This window comes from Sturnira hondurensis, unplaced genomic scaffold, assembly GCF_014824575.4.
Source record: "Sturnira hondurensis isolate 20B ecotype Veracruz unplaced genomic scaffold, ASM1482457v3 Scaffold0000256, whole genome shotgun sequence".
Classification (NCBI taxonomy): Eukaryota; Metazoa; Chordata; class Mammalia; order Chiroptera; family Phyllostomidae; genus Sturnira; species Sturnira hondurensis.
In genome coordinates, this window is record NW_028072887.1 from 4,341,741 (window position 1) to 4,364,517 (window position 22,777).

A 22,777-nucleotide genomic window follows, 5' to 3' on the forward strand; every position below is an offset into this window, starting at 1 on the left:
CTGGGAAGTCATAGAAAAGGTGGCCTTGAGAATAGATTTTGGGGTTAGTTTGAAACAAACTGCCACTGCCCATTGCTCCTCTGATTGCAAATTTTGGGGTCCCTTAGAGTTTAGGAGATGCATGCCTGTGGGGGAAGACATGAGGAAAGAAGAGGGGAAAGAGAACAGTGAGGACTCTGTCCTTTGTCTTGAGTTTTTATCTTTCTCTTAGAGGTGGGAATTTTCGGGTCGGTTTTAGCAGGATCGTCCTCAGTTTCCAGGTATGCTCTTTCAGGGTCATGGTCTCCACAGATGGATTGGTTAGTGCCAGGTGTGGAGAGCAGGAGCAATAAAACGGCATTGGCCTGGTCAAGATAGCATAAAGTATAAAACAAAGTGGAGTCACTCATGTAACAAAGATGGCTGCCCATCAACAATGATGCTTTGGTTCAAGATGGAAGCTACCTAAGTCACATGAGACATCTGGACAAGGATACACACAAGGATATACACAAAGATATCTGTACATGTGGTCAGAGTAGTGGTGTCTGCAGAGTGGGACCACCCATCCATAGGTTCCTGGACAAATTCCCCACTTGCCATCAGGGGTACTAAGACACTTATGAAGAGACCCAGAAGGGTGGAGTACACCACTGTCGATGTATAACTGAGGCAGGCTCCAGACCACTGCTGAGACAGCAGAGCTCCACACGCCACAGTGCTGCTCCACGGCACTCTGATCTCCCTTGGCATCAGCCACCAGAGGCTCTGCCCTGCTGGACAGAGGACGTTGTCTGCCCTGCTGCCCACCTGGCTCTGGACATTCTTCCTTGCAAAATGCTGACAGCTTCCTTGCTCACCATGCTCTCCCCTGGACCCACGACTGAGACTCTGGGACTTAGGTCTGTTATCCTCCACATGTAATGTCATTACTGATTGTTTCTGAGTGATTAGTATCATGATTAGGTTAGTATAGATTTGGATTAATTCTGCATTAATAAAAGTTGAATGAACTTGCATTAATAAAGTCCAAGTTAATAACATAAATCACCTTTTTGGGCTCCCTGTTATTTCTCAGTGCCACTGTTGCCTGTAGAACTGGTGGTCATACAGGTGGCTTGACACTTTTGCTTCTGAAAGCCTGGGTCAGAGGATATGAGTGGGACCTGAAGCTGGCTTATAGCAAAGGCTGTATTGTGAACATGACACCCTCGATGAGAAGGCAGGGGTTCGTTAATGATTGCAGCTGGTCCTGGTGTAGCCCCCCTGACTTTGCTGTTTTTCTGGACCTGGAGCTGAAATACAACCAGTGCTTAAATGTTATCTCTATCACAGGGGTGTCAAATTCATTAACTGGGGGCCATATCAGCCTTCAGGTGGCCTACAAAAGGCCAAATGTAATTTTAAAACTATATAAGTGTAACTACCCCTTAACAGTTGAGTGAGAGCTCAGTGCTGCTGCTGGGTAGAAACAAGGTGCCAGGCTGGATAAAACAAGGTGGAGGGCCAGATTCAGCCCACGGGCCTTGTGTTTGCCACCTGTGCTCTATTGGGATGACCTTCTATATCTGGCTGTAAGTTGCTTGACTGTTTTGTTCAACTATCTGTCTCAGTTTCCCTCTTCCACTTGTCCTGGCTTACAGCCTGTCTCAGTGTGATCAAGGTATAAGTAGGCAGTAAAAGACAAGGTTAGAAATGTCAATTGGAGTTAACTTATGTAGGAACTCATATGGTAAAAAGATTTTAGCTATTCAAGGCACTTTTTAAGGCATGAGTAACATTTGAATTTATTTTCTTATTTTTTAAGGGACTCACCTAAGAGAGCTTCAGTGTTAACTACAATTAATTTTAGGATCAAATTACTTTTATATCTCTCAGCATAGAATAAAACGTAACCTTATATTTATAAGACATAATCTATCTACTGAGACAAAATTTAACATTTTAAATTTTGAAATTTCTTGTTCTCTGCCAATATCTGCAAATGCTTAGAGGCAAAAGAGCCATTCCTCTGTGATTGTGCTTCAGGACAGTTTTCACCCTTTTCCTCTGGTGACACATTTACCTAATAATGTTTTCTAGATAATACTCATCAGAAGTGAGTATTCCACATGGGCTGCCCATAGATAAAATTGCCTGAGGTTATAAGAAACCCCAGAGCCCAGTCCCAACTGACTCCTTTTCCTTTCCCTCTGATTCTTCAAATCCTGAGCTGGTGCTTTACAAAGAAGAGCTATGAACCAAGGCTGTTGTACTAAGAGTCAATGTTTGTTTTAGAAAGATAATTCTGGCTTCAGGGTTGATGATAGATTGGATAAAAGAAAAATTAAAAATGGAGAAAGCAATGAGGATCAAGTTGTAGTGGCCCCTGTGAGAGTGAAAAAAAGACTGAGGCATGGGGAGGGGGATGGAACAAAAATTCGAGAGGAGCAATAACACTGACAAGCTGTGGAGAAACAGGGTGGACTCGAGAATAAATGAAAGCTGGGTCAGTGATGGATGGAGACACTGGCAAGGGAGGATGCAGCTTTAGAGTGGACTGAGTGGAGCAATTATTAGAGATGTAAAAAAACAATTGAAAATGTTTAAGTCAGAAGAAAAAATTTTATAATCAGATATTTGGAATACAGATTTCGGAATAGATTATAGGTGGCAAAGTAGGTGGTGTGAATAATGCTGACATTTGGAAGAGAGGAAATACTTTTATTTGAAATGGTGGTAGAAGTGTCATTCCCCCACTGTGTGCTTACAGCCTCCTCACTGACTGGAAGGAAGTTCATTGCTACAAGTCAGTTGGACAGCTCTAAACTTGGGAAGATCTTTGGTTTAAGTCTAAATGTAGCTTCCTCCATCCATTGGTTCCAAATCAACTTTATTCTGTTTGTTAACCTGAGAATAAAAGGCCAAAGTAAGAGGCAACAATCATTTACTTGCCAAAAAAAGAGAGAGAGAGAGCTATTCAGGAAGCACTGAATCAGGCAGAAGACTAAATAGTGTTCCAGTTAGGAGACAAGGTAAAGGGTATTTATAGGTATGCTAAATAGTGATGCTAATACTGAACAAGGTTTTTCATTTTCAGTCCAGTTGCCAGAAGTTCTGTAGTCCCAATACTTGCTTTTTTGTTATTTTTGCAAATAATTCTTTGGAAAACAAGGTTGCTTTAGGCCCAGGTAAAAAAGGTCACTTTGTCCTCTGTTAACATTCTAGAGCACAAGTGGCAAACACAGGCCCAAACCTGGTCCTCCACCTTGTTTTATCTGGCACCTTGTTTCTAACCAGTGGCAGCACCAAGCTCTCATTTAACTGTTAAGAAATAGTTACAGTTATACAGTCATAAAATTACATTCAGCCCTTTGTAGGCAACCATGAGACTGATGTGGTCCCTGGTGAAATGAGTTTGACACCCTTGTTCTAGACATTTGAGGCAGAAGACATGCAAGGCAATCCTGTGGCTCCATTTTGAAGTGATTCCATATATGATGTCTGTCCACAAAAAATCCAGCCATTATTAATAAAGCGAGAACAGTTTGTGCTACATTGATGTAAACTGGCAGTCAAGGAGAGAGGTCTGGAATGAGCATGCGTGAACAACCGTGACTTCACTCTACTAGTCTGTAGGGGCAGTAGACACCATTGAGTGACATGATTCAAAATGCTACAACTATGGACAACTGGTGATTTGACAGCTTCATCAAAATATCATGCCTGCTCAAGCATCACATCTCGTGCAGACTTTTTTTGGCAAAACGTCAAATCACCCACATGACTCAGCCCACCTACAGCCCAGATTTGACACCCTGAGACTTCTGTTTTTTCACAAAACTAATGTCACCTTTGAAAAGGAAGAAAGTTAAGGCCATCCATGAACATCAGGAAAATATGACAGAGAAGCTGATGGTGATTGGGAGAACTGTGTGAAGTCCTAGGGTGCCTACTTTGAAGGGGACTGAGGCATCATTGTCCTATGCACAATGTTTCATGTATCTTGTATCTTCTTCAATAAAGGTCTCTGTTTTTCATATTACCTGATTTGATATTTCCTGGACAGACTATAATATATAACAAATTAAAAACAAATCTAAAATATTGTTTTCTTAAAAGCATTTCAAAACTCTGGAAATATATGTAATGCCTCTACATTTATGAATTTGGCTAAATATCCAGAGTGTATTGTAGTCTGACTCATATGTAATTTCTAGTCCTTTCGTTATTATGCTCTCTTTTCTCCCATGTGTTTCCATTTGACTTAAATGGTAGCACAAGAAACGTGATGCCCCAATGTCCCTTTCCTGTACCCTGTCCTGCAACCATACTGGACTTCTTCCCTCTCTTCCCTACGCACCTTCTGTTCTTGCAGAACTCCATTCCTTTGCCTATATTCTTCTCTCAGTCACTGTCTCTTTTTCTCTTTAAGCTGTACTTTTCTACTAATCTTTTGATCCCTTAAGCAAGACAGTTTCTTCAGTATTTCAAAGAGCACTTTTTTCTGATTTTTCCATCAACCTAGTTGGTTATACATTTTCACAGAAATGTAGTCAGACTTCTATGCAGAACATGGTTTATATTAGACTTTATCTCTTTGTAAGTTCTCCTCTTCCAAATTATTAGCCTTCAGTTACTAGCTCATGTTCATAATTCAAGATGTATTTATTAAACACCTAACTGTGTGCCAAGCACTATGACACACCTTGAGTATATAATGTCAGACAAAACATGGGATCCTTGAACTTGGAGCTTGGAGTGTGATAGGTGGGAGAGATCTTAAGAAATTATATACATAGAATATATAATGTTGTGTAAATTTTTTTATAAGAAGAAGGATAAGAAGGGTCAGTGCACTGTGAAAGAATAACTAGGGAGGACCCCTCAGATTAGAGAATCAGACCAGGCCACTCACTCTAGGGATCTAAAAAGTGAAGGCTGAGTAGGTGTGTAATAGGGAAGGAACATATCTTCAGCCAGAGTGGGTACTTAAATGATATTTCTTGAATAAATAGAAGTACAATATTCCCAATATTATATTCTCCTATTTTCTTGAGACCATGTTAATAGTACTTTCGTGTAGGTTTTGTCTTATAAACCATCTCAAATACTTCTTGGTCAATGAAATTTACATTAAAATAAACAACATGCATAATTTTTATAGTAACTCTTAATGCATTGTCATTTTGTAGTTAAAAAAAAATTCTGCCAGGTAGCCCCATTGGTTAGAGTATTGTCCTGATATGCCAAAATTGTGAGTTTAATTTCCAGTGGGCACATACAAGGATAAATCAATGAATGCATCAGTAAATGGAACAACAAATCTCTCTCTCTCTCCCTGTCTTCCCCTCCCTCTCCCTTGACTGTTTTCCTCTTATAAGAACAGCTATAAAATTTTGTTCTTTCCCAGTCTGAGTATAGACGTCCAGTTGCCTTTTGGGTACCATATTGTAGAACTGTATTTTTCTCTGTATTATCTTTCATATAATAATGAGTTATAGCTCATTATTCTAGCTTTTTAAACACTCTAAATCTTGATTCTGACATATAACATATTAATGATAACTCTCAGCTTTACATCACCCCAAAATTTGATGAGCATGCCATCTGTGTCTTTATCTTAAGTCTTTAATCAAAATGTTGAATGAAAAATACCAAGCATTCTCCCCTCACCGTTCAGCTACATGGAGACATACTGATTCATTAATCAACTTTGTTTGGGTAACTATAAAAATATATCTTAGTCCCTATAATTGTTTATGCGGATATGAGGAGAGAGTTTTTGCCAGATTAATTTCCACCCATAACATCTTCTCTCTTCTCTACCAGTCTAGTAAATGCAGGAGAAATAAATTATATCACTTTCTCTGGAATTGATCTCACTAATCTCATTTTGATACTTTTTTACCCACTTCTTCTTTATTAAAATATTCACAAGCTTTTTAATAGTATATTCATGGATTATTTTGTCAGGATGGGCATTGCCATAGTTTTGTCATAACCTCCTATTAGGACATCCCCTCGGGCTAGGGCCAGCCCTCACCCTCCTGGGCAAAGGTAAGGTCTCAATGCCTTGAAACCCAGGCCAAGTTACATAGCACCCAAAGAGTGAGTCCTTTAACAGCAGATAGTTCCTTTGAGGTGAGTGATTCTGTACAGTAGGCAGACAGGGCCATGTGGAGATGTAACTGCAGAATATATTTCCTATGCTGATTTGGCCTCAGTCTTGCTTTACTGTTTATTTTCCATATTCTGTATGTTGGTCTACAGATAACAGTGGTTACAATGATTATTCTTCAATTTCTGTTCAATTACTTTCTCCTTACAAGGACTTGGGCCTCGTCTACTTTTGATTCTAGTCGTGTTTTCAGTTTTATATTTTTATTTTTTTTCTGTACATTTTTCCTCCCTTCAGGGTTGGCTCCAAGACCTACAGTTCACATCATCTGCAAAAACAGGTTTCTTGTTATCTCTCCTACTAGAACTTAATTGTTTACCTATAGGTCTGTTACAATTCACAACCTGAAAAACTTAATTTTACTCTTCATTACTGTCTACACTGCAAACACTTTATTCTCTATCCCTTCTTTCTCTTCTTTCTCAAAGACTTCTAGAGAAAAAAAAACCTACTAATATCACAATATCACCTATATTTACCCCAAGTCCCTTAACTTCATATGTAAGTCTAAGTCCCAGGAACTACTTTCTAGGTTTGCCATCAGTTATATTCCTTTCCACTCATACCATCAATGTCAGTAACCATCAATTTATTTCATGAATTTTGACAGGTCTTTCTTGAATAATGGAGTTATGCTTGAAGAAGGTGAGGGACAAGATATTGGCTTTTGAGTGTATGCTATGTATTAGGCACTCTGGGAGGGCTTTGGTTATGTTATTTTATAACAGCTGTTTAAGAGGGATAGAATGTCGGGGCCCACAGCGCAATCTTGATGTGGTATCACATTGAAGTATTTAATTTTTTTTAAATTCTTGAAATGATACAAAGGATTGGGAGGTTGGATTACCATGCCAAATACATTAAATACACTGTTTTTCTCATTGTTGCTCCACCAAATGTCCATTGCAGTCTTTGAGCAGGAGAAAAATAATAAGAGTTATCTGAAAGGTCATAGTAATTGTTTTCTGGGCCCTGTGTTTTATGGCTCAAGTTGAACAAAATTCCTTTGGAAATTTTCTCTATTGAGTGTCTGATCAAACCGATGTATTACTAGGCTATACTTAACTTCCAAGAATGAGGAAAAACTGAAGTAACCTCAGGTACTAGGTCCCATTGCTGGGAACATGGGGAGTAAGGAAGCACAGAGGGCCTCCTTCCTCTCAGGAGGAATGCATCACGGCTCCCGGCCCCACCCTGTGTTTCCTGTGCCCCACAGAGTGAGTTTGCTGTTTTTGAGACTGAGTCTTTTGGTCTCAAGTCTTGCTTGACAGCCTAGCCTTCCCATTCTTCCCAGTCTGTACCACTTTCTCTCTGCCTGACATTTAAAATTCCTGGAGAAAAGATCTGAGTTTTAGCATGCTCTCATCTTTAGTCCCTGCACATCCTTCTTTTATTTTTAATTCAGTTTCATAATTTTCCCTTTACTCTGTATCCCCAATCCTATTAACTTTCCTCATATTTAATTTAAAACCTTTCAGTCCTTGCATCTGTTCACATAAAGCATGTTTTCCAAAAGTATAAATACATAGTTATTTTGATTGTGCTTTCAAATAATATGTTTTGGCCCTGGCTGGTGTGGCTCAGTGGATTGAGGATGGGCTGCGAACCAAAGGGTCATGGTTCGATTCCCAGTCAGGGCAGATGCCTGGGTTGTGGGCCTGGTCCCCAGCGGGGGCCATTTGAGAGGCAAGCACACATTGATGTTTCTCTCCCTCTCTTCCTCCTTCCCTTCCCCTCTCTCTAAAAATTAAAAAAATATATTAAAAATAATACATTTTTCCTGGCTGGTGTAGCTCAGTGGATTGAGCACGGGCCTGCGAACCAGATGATTGCGGTTCGATTCCCAGTCAGGGCACATTGCCTGGGTTGCAGGCAGGTTCCCTGCAGGCCAACTCCCAGCAGGGGACGCACGAAAGGCAACCATACATTGATGTTTCTCTCCCTCTCCTTCCCCTCTAAAGATAAATAAATAAATAAAATCTTAAAAAAAAATAATACATTTTGTTTCTTCACTTTTATTGCAGTATCATGGGCAAGTAAAAGTCACACATATGTAAGTGTGCAACTTGATGATTTGATATACGTGTACACTGTAAAGTGATCACAACAATCAAGCTACTTAAAATACCCATCACCTCATGTAGTTAGCACTTTGTGTGTGTGTTAAGAACACTTCTGATAACCTTCTTAATGATTTTAAGTATACAATATGGTGTTGTAGCCTTTATGCTGCACTGTGGACCTCCAGAACTTATTCATCTAATACAGCTGAAACTCTGTACCCTTTATGCCAACATCTTCCCATTTGCTCCAACCCCAACCTCTGGCAACCCCCATTGTACTGTGTGCTTCCAAGAGTTCAACTATTTTAGATCCCACGTGTGAGTGAAATCATGCAGTGTTGTTCTCTATGTGTCTGGCTTACTTTACTTAGCATCATGTCCTTTGAGTTCATGCAGGTTGTTGCAGAAGGTGAGATTTTCTTCTTTCTTAAGGCTGAGTAATAGTCCAGCATGTGTGTGTGCGTGCATGCACGTGCCCATATTGTAAGTGATGCTGCAGTGAGAGAGCAGATATATCAGGGACACGGTGTTTTTATCTCCTTTGGTTATAACCTGTGGTAGGACTGCTGGATTAGAAAGTAATTTTATTTTTGTTTTTTTCTGATAAATAATGATAGCTAACATTGATCATTTACAATGTTATACTGTTCTCTAAATACTCTGCCTCTCTCTAGTAACTCATTTTATTCTGCTACCAACAGGATTAGTTGCATATTATTTTCATTCTCCTGTTATATAAAAGTAACAGAGAATTTAAGGAACTTGCATAAGCTTTACCAGTTGGAAATGACAGACTTTGTTTCCTCATCCCTCTAATTTGGTTCTAGAGTGTGTCACTTAACAGATTAACTACTGCTCTTCTGTGTGTAGACTAGTTTGGGGGGTAACTGCAAAGTATTCCATTTTTTACATATATTTAGCATTTTACATTTCTTTTTCAATAGTGATAAATTATACAGGCTTCATTCAAATCTTGGCCAGTCAACTAAGGATATTGGAAATAGTCCAATAATGGCATCGTATGCAGCAGCACGATAGGAGGTAGCTGGTAGTGTAGTTTCAGTATGGCTTAACAAAAAAGCAAACACTAGGAATAAGGTTATTAACCAAAAAGGGGAAATATACCAAGGTATTAACAATCGATAGCCTTTAAATGGTGAGAAGATTTTCATCCAACACTTTCCCCTTTTTACTTACATTTTCTGTAACTCTACAAATAGTATTGTATGTACTGTTAAAAGCCCTCAGATTCTGGGTTTCAGTGTGAATTTAAAGCCAGAGCCAAATTGTTGGCTTTGTAGTCTGTATATTTTATCCCTGAATTTCAAATAATCTATATATGAATTGATCATATCCAATAGCTCCAAAACAAAAAAAAGTGCACATTCTGAAATAGCTTACTTGGCACTATATCAATTCTCTTGAATGATAAGACTTGCAGATTTTTATTTCATCACTTTTTCTGAGTCATCCTTTGGGACATGGGAAGGATGAGTATGGTGCATTTTAACTCCAGATGGAATAATTTATTACTTTCCTCTATCAAAGATGTACTTTAAATACACACAGCTATAACCCTAGTCAGTGTAGTTCAGTTGGTTGAAGTGTCATCCTGTAGACTGAAAGGTTGCAAGTTCAGGTCCTGGTCAGGGCACATACAAGGTTGCAGGTTTGATCCTTGGTCAGGCTGCATATGAGAAGGCAACCAATCTCTCTCTCTCTCTCTCAAAACAATGAAAAAATATCCTTGGATAAGGATAAAAAATAAAAATAAAAAAATATGCACAACTATAGCCTCAACTTCCTAAACTGATGAGGATTGTAAAGAGATCCCTTTAAAGCTAAAATGGTTGTGTAGACATGAAGTAAAACAAAGGAAGCTGTATTGAATGCTTCCTAATTGTATCCGCAATTTGTGAAATTTTTGCCACACGTTGAGCATTATGAAGTTGCAGAATTTCATGTACCCTAATACAATGGAGAGATATGGATGCAACAGATTATGGAAGTCCCAGTAAACAATTTCAAAGAGCGTAGACTTTAAAATAGGATCAGGATAAGGAATACGGAAGGAGGGACATTGTTGGTTAGGGGTGTGAGGTGGGGGGATAATACTAATTTTAATGTAAGTATATTTTTAAGGTCTTTTGACCTAATTTTCATCTTTAGTAACTTCCAAGCTACATTTTGTTTACTATTTTATATATGCTTGCTCAAATTAGCATGGGACTATTAATTGTCATATATCATTACTTGCTCTGTGTGTTTGATCAACAAATAGACAAAAATTCACAAGAGTGCTCTGCCCATCCCTGCATGCCACACAAGTTTTGGCCTAGAGGAGAAAGCAGCATTCTTTTTCTTTTTTTAGTATATTTTATGATTGTGCTATTATAGTATTCCCAATTTTTTCTCCCCTTTATTCCCCCTCCGCCCTGTACCTCTCCCCTGCCCTCCAGCATTCCTCCCCCTTAGTTCATGTCCATGGATCATACATATAAGTTCTTTGGATTCTGTTTCTTATAATAATCTTAACCTCACCCTGTCTATTTTATGCCTACCAATTATGCTTCTTATTCCCTGTAACTTCCCTCTCCCCCTCTCCACTGTTAACTCTCCATATGATCTCCATTTCTCTGGTTCTATTCATGTTTTAGTTTGCTTAGTTTTTGTTTTTTAGATTTGATTGTTGATAGTTACTAATTTGTTGTCATTTTACTTTTTGTCGTTTTGTGCGTTTTTTTCAAGATTTTATTTATTTATCTTTAGAGAGGAAGGGAAGGAGAGAGGGAGAGAAGTATCAATGTATGGTTGCCTCTCGTGAGTCCCCTGCTGGGAACTGGCCTGCAACCCAGGCATGTGTCCTGACTGGGAATTGAACCATGATCCTTTGGTTCCCAGGCCCATGCTCAATCCACTGAGCTACACCAGCCAGGGCTGTTTGTAGTTTTTGATCTTCTATTTCTTAGATAAGTCCCTCTAACATTTTATATAATAAGGACTTGATAATGATGAACTCCTTTAACCTTACTTTATCTGTCCTTCCCATTCTAAACAATAGAAAAAGTAGCATTCTTGAAAAGACTCAAGAATCTTCAAGAAAGGAGAAGAAAGGATCTTCTCCTTTATAAGATTTCTCAGTCTGGGAGCATCTTCATACCTGTCATCCCCATCTTATTCACTGAAGATGATGTTATACCTTTTCTTTTGGAGGATAATAATAGTAGCAACAGTGGCTAGCTCTTTGTTTCAGACCCTGTAACCTACAAAAAATATTTTGAAGTGTAATAATTATCTCCATTTTCAGACAAACATAACGAGGTTTGAACATGTTCAAAGATCGGCACAAACTAATACCATTGTAATAAGGGTTCTGGCTGACTTCAAACTTAGGCCTTCTGTGTTTCTAAGTACCACTGTGGACCACCAAGGCACCGTTCTGCTAAAGCACCAGCAGTGCACTTACTGAGCGATTGCTGTGTGCTCAGCACTGGTCAGTGCTCTCATTGTGTCCTGGGAATAGTTTCATACAGTCAGTACTACTATCGTCTCTACCTTATACATCAGAGTTTGCAAATGTCTTATGGAAATGTCAAATAGTAAATATTTTGAACTTTCTGGGTCATACTGTTTCTTCCACAATGTCACCTCTGTTCTTGCAGTGTAAAAGCCACCATAGTCAATGCTAAACTGAATGGGTGTGGCTCTGTTCCAACAAAACTGTATTTACAAAAACAGGCAGAGGCTGAAATTGATCTGCAGGTCACAATTTGCCAGTCTTTGTTATAGACAATAAAATGGAAACTTAGAGGATTTAGGCAGATTTTGAGGTGAGATGCAGGCCTAGGTCAGCTTAACATCCAAGTCCAGATTCTCATCCACTTGTACTGGCTTCCTTAACATAGTTTTCGTGTCTCTCGTTAATGGGTTGAATTATGTTCCCCCAAAAGATATGTTTGAGTCCTGACACCCACTATGTGTGGATGTGACCTTAATTGCAAATAAGATATTTGTAGATATAATGAAGTTAAGGAACTCGAGATGAGATCATCCTGGATTTAGAGTGGGCTCTAAATCCTATGATAGGCATATCTCTAAGGGAAAGGAGAGGGATATTTGAGACAGAGACACGTGTGAAGAAAAGACAGAAATTGGCCTTGTGCTGCCACAAGCTGAGGAAGCCAGGAGCCACCAGAAACTGGAAGACCAAGGTAGGGTTTTCTCCTGTAGACTTCAGAGGGAGCAGAGCCCCACTGACACCTTCATCCAGACTCCTGGCCTCCAGAACAATGAGAAAATAAATTTTTATCATTTGAAATCACTGAGTTTGTGGCAATTTGTCATGATAGCCCTAGGACACTAATAAACTCTCCCCTCCTTTTTTTTTGTTCCCCCTTTCAAGGGATATTTCTGTTTGCTCTTGAGACTTTTTCCTTACTAAAAAGGTTCTCTCTTTTTTCGTGAATTGAAATTATCTATATCTACTGTTCCTTGATGCTATTAGTGTAATTAGGAGGTTGCTGGCTTCCAATTTTCTTGAGGAAAATAAGTATCTCATCCTTCCTGCAATTTTTGTCCCTTTAGCAGGCATATGATTAAATACCCACAAATAAAATCTAAGATACCTGTTTGGCTACAGAAGACAAGAGAAGCCTAAGTGTAAGTCTCTGGATTAGAGGATGCACAATCCATTAGGAAAGAAATTTATTGATAAATGAAACAAATTCACCATTACTAGCACACAGTATAAATCAAGCCTGGAAGTCATATTTAATTTTACACCTTGGCAATATTTCAGAGGTTTTTACAGTAACTTGGAAGGAGTTAATGGACTGTGAATTCATTCCAGTACATTGATTTCTGCATTAGCTCAATGAAAGATGTAGTTCTTTGGCAAAAGCAAACTTTTGAAGGTAAATTTTTTTCATCATGTAATCCATAATTTAGAATTTATAATAACAGCTTTTTATTGTTCATGAATACAAATCATTGTTGGGATGGCCCAACAGTCCAGCAAATAAAAAAAAAATAAAGTTTCCTCTCTAAAGTGTGTCCCATGCAACCAAATCAGTTTATGAGCTTCATTCTGTGCTGCAGAGCTGGGAGGAGGTTGGCTCTGAATGCAGGGTGCTTTCCTCCACCTTGTTCTAGGAAGCCATTTGTTCCAGATATTTTTGATGTCTCTTATTGCCACCTTTAGGGGTTTTCTTTAAAATGCTGGTATTAGTAGTGTGGATGGTACTTACGGCAGTAGATCACAATCCGCTTAATGAAGCTAAGGCTCTAGGAACTCTCTCTTGCATGGGCATCTTCCAAGTGGAGGCTACTAGCTAGACTTCTCGTCGCTGTAGATCCTTCCATGTGATGAGCAGGGTGAGCTCTGGCCAGCAGGTCTCTGTATGTTCTGTCATTCCTTGCAACACAAGCAGCACACCCCATCTGTTCTATATTGGGGTTATGAGTTATATTTGTGCATTGCTTTAGTTGGAGGAGAAATCTTTAGACATTTAGACTTTCACTCTAAGGGACAGTAGAGGACTGCAAAGGAGCATTTCATCTGAAGAAGCCCCACTATACAATTGACACCATGCTCAAATGAGGACCCAGGCATTCCCAGATCCTCCATATTTTCAAGAGAAGCGAGAAATGTTTATTTTCATAGGAAACCTCCAAAGAGCTCCCCCATGGAGCTCTTGGCCTCAACATAAATATAAAAGGTATGTCAAAAGTAGATTTTCTCTTGTGAGTATGTGGAACAGTTTATTATTTTATTATTTTTCAATTATTGTGTTATTTTCCATATGAACAACTGTAAAGCTACTTTTCCCCACCCTGTATAAATAAACATGAACATAAATATGCAGGTAGACAATAAATACATCCAACATGCTGGCCAAATATAATATCTGGATGCAGGTCAAGCTTCCTTTAGGGCCTCTGAAACGCAGTGAAAAGGACAAAGACACCTATTCTAAGCTTATATATTTCAGAATCTCAGGATATCCTTAGAAGCACCTACTGACTTATAAACTGGCTATTGCTCATTTTTAGAATTAGTTACATTAAACCTGCCTCAACAGTTGGCAAATGAAGTTGCTATTTATTTACTATTAAAATGTTTTGCTGTTTACGCTATTACCATTGTCCCACCATTTTCCCCTTTGCCCCCCTCTACACAGCCCACTCCCCACCCCCACAGTCGATCCCCACACTGTTGTCCGTGTTCATGGGTCATGTATTCATGTTCTTTGACAATCCCTTCCCCTTTCAACCAGTCCCCACCTCCCCCACTATTTGAAGGGCAAGTTTGCTAGTCATTCTGATGGTAGTAGTTTCCTTTTAGACAGTATATTAGTCATGTGCGTATATGACAGCTAGTTAATTATAATTCATAGTGTATCATGTTTTCTTATTTTTAACAATATATAATTGCAATATATAAAAATATATATTTGTAATGTGTATATAAATGTATGTATTTATACATAACACCTATCTTTATGTATATATACAAAACATCACACTTAGTGGTCTTTAAGCCTAAGGCTGAGGCATTAGTTACTTAACTTCTAAGATTTTCAATTATCTCCTAAGAAGGTGACTTGTTCTCATGCTGTCTTTTCTTCCAGTCAATGGCACACCTCAATTAGCATCGGAATTCTCAGTCAGTTTTCTAAGCCCCCCAGCATGACAGCCCGTGTGGCTTCACCTCCCCTAGCCAATGTTATACTTCTCCATTTCAAATCTTATGCAGATTTCTCTATTGACTTGTGAACATTTTAGGTTCATTCTCATCTTCTTAATTTAATTTGTGGTGTCTCTCCTGCCTAGATTGCCATCTACATATCTTTTTGGGGGGGGGAGTTCTGCTATGCTTCAGAGCTTATTTATTTTAAGTTAGACTATGCTATATTAGAGTTGTAATTTTGGGGGTATTAATATAACAGTCGCTCAGACATGGAATGGACTAGAACAGATTGGGGTCCTGGAGTCCAGTTAAGGAACCACTAAATGTGCCAGGTAAAAGATAGTGAGTGTCTGGTTTTGGCTGAAGGCAGCGGCAGACTTGGAAAGACAGAGATGGACTCAAACAACAATTGCTTTACTGATCCAGTACGGAAACTCTCATTTTGTCAAAGTTATTTCAGCCTTTAATTTACATGGAAATGATCTGGAATGCGATATGGCCCCCAAATTTGGTAATTATTACCATATAATTTTTCTGCTAAAGCATCTTTATAGAATCATACTCTCTATCAATCACCAGCACTAAAAACAGGATAAGGAAAAAACATTTTTACTTTGTTATGTAGCTTTTAGTAGTGGGAAAATATTAGTATATCATTATGTATAAAAATTTCCATAAACTTCTAATTATATTTTGTTTTTACTGTATCAAAAGGAGATAAAAATTCAAGTATTATTACATTTTTATTTTTACAATAATTCAGAAGAAATTGAAGTATTGAAATTAAAAATTTAATTCCAGAGCCCATAAGGTTAGACCTTGATTTATAATCCATATTGCCAGTACTTTTTAAAATAATAAATTATGAACTTTTTTGAAATATATCCATATGCTCATCAAGTTCTGCAAAGTCACATTTTAATTTGATGGTTCAGTTGTTCTTTAGACTGGGCTGACTGCTGACACAGCTGGATCTTATTTTTTCAGAGCATTACATAAAGATTCTCAAGCTATTACAAATATTTCATGGGGCATTGTATTTCACCTTCTGAAGATATACTTTACTATGCCAACACCAATCCATGAACTCTGCAGTAGCTTATGGTATAGGACCAAGTGCATTCAATAACAGACCACGCAGAGTCTTAGTGGTTGAGTACCACTAAGAGCGCTTGGTCTCTGTGTCCATCTTCATCAGCATTGGGTTGGCCGGGAGATATGTTTCACTCCAGGACTCTGGCTGATGGGGCAGCTACTATCTGGAACATGCCTAGTTGCTGGGCATAGGGAAAGAAAGAGTGTGGCAAATTATAAGAGAAGTAACACGTTCACTTCTCACATTTCATTGGCTAAAGCAAATTATAAGATCATACTTAATTTCAAGAGACAGGAAGTACAATTATACTATGTGTCAAGGACAAAAATCTAAAATATTTGGGCAATAGCACTGACAAATATAAGTCATGCTCTGAGATCAGCTTTCTGATCTTTAAAAGGTAATGTAGATAATGTTCAGTATAATTTAAGATTTTCTCAGGGCAGGGAGATGTAATGAGAGGACTTCATTCAGGCTCTTATACAGCCCTAAGAATTACTTGGTAATATTGGGTTGCGAACAATCTATATATTTTTGTAATGTTTCAGATGCCAAGTGTATTATGTGGTTAAAGCACTCAGTCACTTTAATTTTAACAGCATTTATTTGCAGTCATGATAGAAACCACTTAGTACATACAGTTCAGATTGTTCTGTGTATAGTGTTCCATTTATCGCTAATGTCCTCAATAGCTTCTAAGAGAAAAACATGTTTCTTGTCTGCCTGGGGAAACCTGGCACTAGATTGTTAATGCTGAAACTGTCTATATGAACAACTGTAGATACCATCTTGATAAAATTGCCTGGACAATTCAATTTAAAAGATCATTTCTTTATATGATTTGGTTGACTGATTATATTTACAGTGATAAATTTGGCTATAGCAAGTGGACCAGGTCAAGCAATTAGTCAAACACCTGTTTTTACCACAAAGTATGCCAGTAAATATTTTCACATGAATTACTTAGAAAATTGAAGCCAGAATCCATTTATTTTACTTCCAATTGTCATAAAAATTTGTATATGTATCCTGAATCATATAATTTAAGTAGTTGATTATATACCACTTTTTTTCTCATTAAGAGGACATAAATTTCATTAAGAGCAGGGGCTGATTTTCTACTTTGTCACTCCAGCACTAAGGAGAACATTCTGGGGCCATAATAATGACTTTTTTCCTACTTGATAGTGAGCTGGGTAATTATAGTCAAGTCGAGGTTCAAGTTCCCTTTCTATTTCTGACCAGACTATAAAACGAAGCTATTGGGCCCTGGCTGGTGTAGCTCAGTGGACTGAGTGCAGGCCCGGGAACCAAAAAATCACGGTTCAATTCCCAGTCAGGGCACATGCCTGGTTGCAGGCCAGTTCCTGGCAGGGGATGCACAAGAGGCAACCATACATTGATATTTTCCTCCTTCTCTCCTTCCCTTCCCCTCTAAAGATAAATAAATAAAGTCTTTAAAAATGAAGCTATTTACCTAGATGACCTTGAATCTACATCTAAAATAAAATGCAATGGTAAATTACATTTTTGATTATTAATGAAAGTGGTTTACACTTAGATGATTTTTTCTGGTAAATGTAAAAAAAAAATAATAAATAATTATACTGCAGAATATATTTGAGTTTTAGGGCATACAGGCAAATTTTGTCAATATAATTATTTGAATTTTGTGTAAATTTTAAATCAGTGATATTTCAGGTGACTGATTAGATTTAGGTCCAAATAAGATACTTTGTTATTTTTAGTACCATATCCCATTTAACATCGAAGGTTTTATATATGCAGTAAAGATAGTTTTCTACTAAAAAATGGTATTTTCAAAATATTTCTTCTAAGAACTCAACATTTTAAAAAGAGATAATGAAAAAGTTAGGTGCTTTCCAACTCTCTCCTCTCAGGCTTCACAGAAGCCTGAACAAGGTTGAAACCGCCCGTGAGAGACTGTAACTGCTACTCATGGGTAGTAGTCCCAGGCCAAAATACGAATTCACCAAAGCAAGCTGGAAACCTTATTGAGGACCTACATTTCCACGTATTAACACATTGAGATTTTACATAAATGTCTGATACTGTCTGTCATCCCTTGAATACAACGGCAAAGTACTCATCTAATTTTTCAAATCGTCTTTCTTGCAGCCCTCTCAGAGGCATCTGCCCCATATCCTCCACCTCTTCTAAACAAATGTACAAACTACCCTGATTTAGGTCATCAGATGCTTTGTAGTATGATGCCTGACTCCATAAATAGTAGTACTAAAATGTATGAATTAAAAGAGTAATCTTTAAGCACTGAGAAATGAAAACATTGTTTTATATTATATTAACTTACACGTTTCTCCCAGATCTTCACTTGGGAGTGGGGAAGAGACAATCAGTATTTTGATCATCGTTTACCTATCTTGTTTTTGGTAGTGTGTTTTCATTATTCTAGCAAGCATCAATAAATAGAGCATGCGATGTATTATAGAATGTTTGCCATTACTTTACACATTGGAAAACATAAGTAAATTTAATCTAGGTTATTTCTTCAGACTATTAATTACTACCAATATTTTCTTCTTTCTAATGCTTCAAAACAAGCTGTTGTAGAGGGGAACATGTGTTTGTGCTTGAATGATGGAGGGAGAAAAATGCACAGGATGTAATATTCTGGAAATGTTATCAGTAACCTTGCTTTGTACATAGAGCTGTGTTTTTACCTATGTCCATTACATGGACCTAAAGAGCCATATTTGGAAGGTTAGCAACATAGATGGAAAAGTCATTCCACACCTCTGGGCTTCAGCCTGCATGGGTATGTCATTAAATAAAGTCCTCCGGTTATAATGTAGAGACACTAATCTTAGATCTTCTTTAGTTCACTTTTATTCATAACAGCAATAGATACTTTTTTGAGTACCTACTATGTGTATTCTATAAAATCACAATGTTGGGTGTGTGCTTTATTGATAATTATGTAATAAATACTTTACACCTAACTTCATATGCACAAAGATAACTAAAATAGAGCATGAAAACAGCCCAAGTTAAATAATACAATGGTGCAAGCAATGTGTTCTGCATATTCATCATAGTGTATGTTTTGTAGAAAATCTGCTTCTTTCATAGCAATTGAATTTAGATTTATGACTGTTGCCAGTGAAGCTGTTCTGAGATATATTTTATGTAAATGAGTTTTGAGAACATTACTGAAGTTCCCATAGTCAAGAATTTGAATTCTCAGTTTGCAGGATAACCTTGTATGTAGCCACATTTGATCATATTCTGTTGCCAAAAAATTTAAGTATTAAGTATGTGGGTAAAACTAATCCTTTCAATTATGAGACAGGGATAAGAATATGCAGTTATTAGTGGTTTCCACTGTGGGCTTTCCTTTGGGGTATACTCTAGCATAAATACAACTTTCCTGGAAAATAAGTGTCACTGTTGCTTAGTCCTGTTGAATTTCAACACTATTTTATGCTCATTGAATTTATGACCTTGACTTTCATGGAAATCCTCTGGGTTTATTTCTTATCAAGAGAAAAAAAATAAAACAGTGCTTTAGAGGTTCTCTAATTAAAATATTTCAATATACAAATATAGGTAAAAATGGAATATCACTGAGTTAAAAGGCATCTAATTCAAAATATGCTTCAACATAGAATCTATATAGTTTCTCAGATATTTAAAAGTTATTTATATGAGGTCTCCTGGAGTTTCGTATTTGAAGTATGCATACCATGAGAGTTAATTCCACTTAATTACTGCTCTTTCCTTTCAGTAGCAAATGGAATCATTTTGTGACTCAGTTTCTCTGTAAAATTAAGTAATGCCTGTAGCTTCTATTTAATCCTATATTTATCTTTATTATGTACTCAATACTGAAATATTGATCAATGCTCCATAGAATTACAATTATATTAAACAATACAGAATTAGTCTTTTAACAACTTGAAGTGGAGCAGTGGTTTTTCAACCCCAGGAGGATCCTTCCTGATAATTCTTAGAGGTTCACTGTACTTTCTCTTGCCAGTGAGTTATTTGGAAAGTGTAAAGTCATTCTAATATTAATCTAAGAGAAATAGAAATATAAAATTATATTTCACATGTAATACGTGTGTGTGTGTGTGTACAAAAACGCACACATGGAGGGAGGGGGAGATGAAGGAAAAGAGGTCCTGAAAATGCCTGGGAAGAGATCAAGTGGTGCAATGTGCCTTTCATAGAAAAAGGGCTGCCATTTCTCTTTGGGATATGAAGAGAGACGATAAAAAATGGGACTGTATACAGATATAATTATAGGAAATTAAATTAAAGAAGCTATTCCTCACTTCTTTCCATTTGGGGTGCGGAGAAGAGGTGAGTTCTTAAAAGTTTGAAGGCATGTGAAGAAGGTTTGAAAAAGCTGTAATGTGAAATAGAATTGAGGAGAAAATGAAGAAGAATCACCAGGCAGTATGAGAATTTTGTTGGAGGAAGAGACTACATAGTGTGGCCACCAGTGCCTAGTAGCATTTTATGTTCATCTGTGCTTGGTAGTTCAGTGTTAAGCTCAGAATAGAAAATAGCTGGATGATCTAGGTCTGAAGTTTGGCCAGACTGGCATGGCAGAGGGACAGTGGGGCCAGGTGGTCAAGTATATTGTCAACAGGGTGGTTGGAGTAATGACCCAGGAAGGCTGAACTGGCTAGAGAAGGAGAAGCTTTGCGTGATGAAAGGCATCCCTTTTGCTGGAGAAGTTGGGGTAGTCGATTTGGCCAGATTTCAAAGAAAGGCGAGAGGGAGGGGCAGGAACAAACAAGTTAGGGGTGTGGTTCTCAGCCTAGACTGCACATTAGACTTCCCTGGGGATCTTTGAACACTACTGATGCCTGGATCTATCTTCTGAGATTCTGGTCAAATTGGTCTGTAGTGTACCCTGCACAATGGGAATATATTTTACAGTCAAGCTGAAAACCCTTGCTTAGAGCCTTTTGGAAAGAATCGTACAGGTTTTGCAGAATAGGTGGCACTTTATTTTCAAGGCAATGAAGCATCAGCAAAGGCTTTAGAAGAAGTAGCATAAATCATGTATTTTTATCTTTCCTTTAAAATTTATTTCTTCTTTTTAGTTGGTGTAGTTTTAGAAGAGTAACTTTTTCTTCAGAGTGACTGAGCAATATTAAAAGAGAATGATTAGGAAGAAGGGAGACTAGTGAAGAGAACATTGCAGTATTCCAGACCACAAACAGTAAATATCTGGAACCAGAGAATGACAAAAGAATTGTAGAGTAGGGAACATATTTAACCTAAGAACTTATGACACCTGTTAATATATGTGTGTAACATAATGGAGAAAGCTCTAAGATGACTGAGAGATTTTTTATTTTGGATAATCTGTTAGTTTTCAGTTGCTCCATCACCAATTACCACAGACTTTGCTCAAACATTCATTATCTCAGTTCCCAGGGGTCAGGAGCGCAGGCTGGGTTTCTCTAGATTCTGTTTCACTTAATGCTCTCTCTCACCAGGCTGCAATCATTGTGTGGACTAAGGTCTCAGCAGAGGCTGGACTGAGGAAAGCTTCCCTTCCAAGCTCCTTTGGAATTACTGGCAGAATTCATCTTCAGGCACTTCTAGGGCTGAGGCCCTGTTTTCTTGCTGGCTGATAGTCAGAGACCACCCGTAGGTCTCAGAGGATGCCCTCCATCCCCTGCTATGGGGGTCTCCAGAGGCATGCCATAGCACAGCAGTTCTTGCTTTTTCAAGGCCAGCAGGAGAATATTTCTCCACAAAATTAGGGCCTAGTCACTATTTTAAGGGTTTTCACCTGATTATCAGGCCCCCTCAAGATCACCTCCCTTCTGACTAACTCAAAATCAACTAATTTGGCATGTGAATTATATCTGTGAGCGCCCCTCCCCTTTGCTGCACACCAGAACTTAATCATGGGCGTGCGAGCCCAGCATATTCACAGCTTCTGTACAAATTCAAGGGGAAGAGAGCATACAGGCATGTATACATTCTAGTGTATAGCAATCAAATATGTTGCAGTTAATTAAAATGACTAACATAAGAGAATGAGAATGTTCTAGGAGGAAATTGATGGCCTTAGTTTCAGACATGTTGAATTTGGGGGTATTTGGGCATCCAGCTAGAGTGGATGAGTAGGTGGTCTAGAACTCAATAGAGGGATTAGAATTGGAAATATGTATTCGATAGTGATCATTTGAGGTGATAGTTAAATAGTGAGATTGTCTAGAGAAAGATTGTAGCAAGAGCTGAGCGGAGGACCAAGTAAACTCAGAACATTGTATCTGTATTTCAACCCTAATCTTTTGACTCCAGTCCAGTATCTCACTAGACTGCCTTTCACCATGCCTCTGTTTTCTTCTTTCAATGATGTCCTATTCTTGCTAATTGGTGATGTGCTCTGTGTCCTTCTTCCCACTCCACTCCGAGTCATAGTACCTGGAACTGAGAATCAAGAGCGTTCATAGTGAAAGCCTTGAAGATCACAGACACCAAGAAAAATTGGCTCTCATACTCCCTGTCTCCAGACTGAATTACAGGAATGGTGGGGCACAATCCATGGTGAGGGGAGATGGTATCATTAACCCTGAACTGCTTTATTTCTTCTTACCAGAAAGCAGAGCTAACTGTGCAATTTCCCCTGCTTGTTCTACCCCAGAATTGTCTATGAAATAAATAGAGACACAAATTTGGATTGCAGATGTAATCATATGTATCCATCTCTGAGAACTTGTGTCTGTTTATCTGAGTAGAAAACTCTTGGAGGCCCTGTGGTGGTATTAGCATTCGGAGCC

The 22,777-nt window shown here is 38.1% G+C and overlaps 1 protein-coding gene across 1 annotated transcript in view; it reads left to right on the top strand.

Annotated features, from left to right (window-relative positions):
• The window catches only part of THSD7B (thrombospondin type 1 domain containing 7B), a 618,064-nt gene that overhangs the window by 380,599 nt on the left and 214,688 nt on the right, over positions 1 to 22,777 (top strand). The window lies entirely within an intron of this gene.